Consider the following 3,421-nt stretch of genomic DNA (forward strand, 5'->3'; position numbering starts at 1 on the left):
GATGGCATGAAGATCATCACCGCGGGCCATATGAATATGGAGAAGAAAGTCCTCAATCCATCCCGCGGGATCTGTTGTTCCATCATATGATTCGATATTCACAGGTTTGAACCCTTCCTGGGAATCCATGTTCCATCACTTCATCAGTGAAGCAGAGGGGGTGTGCGGTGCCTCTATATCCGGCCAGGTCGCGACGTAGCTCGGATGGAGTCCGTCTGCGATCTTCGTCCCGGGCGTGATTACGCTTGTCATGTCTAGCTAGATAGCTGTCGTCATGCGTCGGGGCACGCCCCTGCGATCCGTAGATCGATCTGGTCGGACCTGCTCTATTTTGCAGGTCCTGCCGTAGGTCATATGTATAGCCCCGAGCTGTTGTGTCTCGACCTTTACGGCGAGATAGTATGGGTTGGTGTTCGGCTTGAGTTACCGTTTTGTCCCGGTCACGTGGTGGCCGGTCAGCTGCATTACGTGTTGACGGTACGGGCTCAAGTGCCTCATCGCCGAATTAAGGTAGCAGTTTACGCTTAGGGTAACTTTTAGTTGGGCGCTTGAGGCCGTACTCCTCGGATGCCAGGACATTAGTCCACCTGTCGTTGAGTAGATCTTGATCAGGCCCGATAAAGTCTTCGTCGCCGAGGCTCACCTCATCGTCGGAGAGTGGAGGATAATTACTGTCCTCCGAGTCTTCATTTATGGCCTGTTCATCAGGGCTAACTTGCCCATCTTCCCGATCGTCCTGTTCGGAGGTTGGCTTGACGGGGTTTTCTTGGTCTTCGGCCTCGTCCGGAGTGTTGTTGTCTCTCGTGTCGGTATCGATGTCTTTTCCACAGCATGATTTAGAGCGGCGCCGCTGACGTCGGTGCTTTGGCTGTATCTCAGGAGGTTTATCCTCGACTGGATTTTTCTCACTATCGTCGTCACCCTCTTTGGGTGTATCTATCATGTACACGCCATACGAAGAGGTGGCCGTACAGCGTCCGGTAAACGGGGGGTTTTGAGCCTGCTCTTCTCCGACATCGTCGTCCATACTGTCGATGTCTTCAGAGCCATAATCGAGCATGTCAGTTAGGTCCTCGACTGTGGCGATGAAGTGGGTAGTGGGTGGGACGTAAAATTCCCTGCTCTCGGCCCCTAGTCCAGGCTGGGCGTAGTTCGGACGTTGCTCCTCTGTAATAACGAGGGATCGCATCAAGTTCAGAGCCTCGCTTAAAGGCGAGGTTTGTCCAGGGAGAAAAGAATTCATGGAGTACTGCGAGAAGGGGACTCCATGGCCGAGCTCACACGATGTTGACTCTGAGGGCTCGGAGCTAGTGTCTGGAGAAGAGTTTGGCTTTATGATGGTTGCCAGCGACACTGCTTCCTCCGACTCTCCCGTACTGGGCTTAGTAGCCGCAGATAGTCCGGCGGGCTTAGAAACCCCGTCTTCGGACCTGGCAACGCGCTCCGGATCTAAGGCCAAAGCGGAGGTTGGGGTCGTGAATCCTTGGAAGATCAAGTCTCCTCGGATATCAGCGACATAATCCAGGTTTCTAAAACTAATCTGGTGACCTGGGGTGTAGTTGTCGATCTGCTCTAGATGGCCAAGCGAGTTGGCCCACAGTGTGAAGCCGCCGAATATGAAGATCTGGCCGGGGAGAAAAACCTCCCCCAGGGCAGCATCATTGCAGATGATTGATGGAGCCATCGAACATTCTGCCGGCGACACAGTGGAACTCTCAATGAAAGCACCAATGTTGGTGTCAAAACCGGCGAATCTCGGGTAGGGGGTCCCGAACTGTGCGTCTAAGGTCGATGGTAACAAGAGACATGGGACATGATGTTTTGCCCAGGTTCGGGCCCTCTTGATGGAGTTAATACCCTACGTCCTGCTTGATTGATCTTGATGAGTATGAGGATTACAAGAGTTGATCTACCACGAGATCATTGTGGCTAAACCCTAGAAGTCTAGCTTGTATGATTGTGATTGTCTCTACGGACAAAACCCTCCGGTTTATATAGACACCGGAGGGGACTAGGGTTACACAAAGTCGGTTACAGAGAAAGGAAATAATACATCCGGACACCATGCTTGCCATCCATGCAAAGGAGAGTCCCATCCGGACACGGGAAGAAGTCTTCTATCTTGTATCTTCACGGCCCAACAGTCCGGCCCATGTCACACAGGTCAGACGCCTGAGGACCCCTTAATCCAGGACTCCCTCAATAGCCTCGTATTTCTTCTCCGATTTATTGGTTTGGTTTGGCCAACTAGATTGGTTTGTATTGCAATGGGAAGAGGTGCTTTGTGATGGGTTTGATCTTGGGGTGCTCAATCCCAGTGACAGAAAGGGACATGACACGCATGTACATTGCTATTAAGGGTAACAAGATGGGATTTATTTAATACATGAGTTTATCTTTCTACATCATGTCATCTTGCTTAAGGCGTTACTCCATTCTTCCATGAACTTAGTACACTAGATGCATGGTGGATAGCGGTCGATGTGTGGTGTAATAGTAGTAGATGCAGAATTGTTTCGGTCAACTTGTATCAGACGTGATGCCTATATACATGATCATTGCCTTGGATATCGTCATTATTATTCGTTTTTCTGTCAATTGCCCAACAGTAATTTGTCTACCCACCGTATGCTATTTTTATGAGAGAAGCATCTAGTGAAAAGTATGGCCCTTGGGTCTATTTTCTATCATATATTAAAACCAAAAATATCTCGCTGCAATTTACTTTTATTTATTTTCTTTTGTATTTTTGTTTGATCTATCTATCAAAAACTACATTGTTTAATCTTGCTCATAACCATTGAGGGATTGACAACCCCTCTACGCGTTGGGTTGCAAGTATTTGTTGTTTGTGTGCATGTGTTGTTTACTAGTCGTTGCTTGGTTCTTATATTGGATTGATAACCTTAGTTTCATAACTGAGGAAAATACTTATCTCTACTGTACTGCATCGTCCTCTCCTCTTTGAGAAAATCCCAACGCAGCTCACAAGTAGCACCAGAGTAACGCTTTAAGCAAGATGACATAATGTTGACAGAATAAAACCCAGCGATATGATTAAACTCCGTTGTTTCACCTTTAGTAGAAACAACAAAATACGTGCCTCGCTACCCATGCTGTCACTGGGTGAGGACACGCAACATTGAACCTACTACTATGCACCACTTCCACTTAAGATCAATGAATCAACTTGGCCAAAGAAAACCCATATGTCGGAAAGCATTACATAGCTATACCAATCACACATTATAAAGTTTAGGAAAAAAACTCAGTTACTTTCAATGAATATTTCAATCATAAACCCACAATTCATCAGATCCCAACAAACACACCGCAAAAAAAGATTACATTGGATAGAACTCTGAGGAGAACATTGTATTGAAAATCAAAGAGAGAGAAGAAGCCACCTAGCTAATCACTA

The sequence above is a fragment of the Triticum dicoccoides genome, chromosome 2A (assembly GCF_002162155.2).
Source record: "Triticum dicoccoides isolate Atlit2015 ecotype Zavitan chromosome 2A, WEW_v2.0, whole genome shotgun sequence".
NCBI lineage: Eukaryota > Viridiplantae > Streptophyta > Magnoliopsida > Poales > Poaceae > Triticum > Triticum dicoccoides.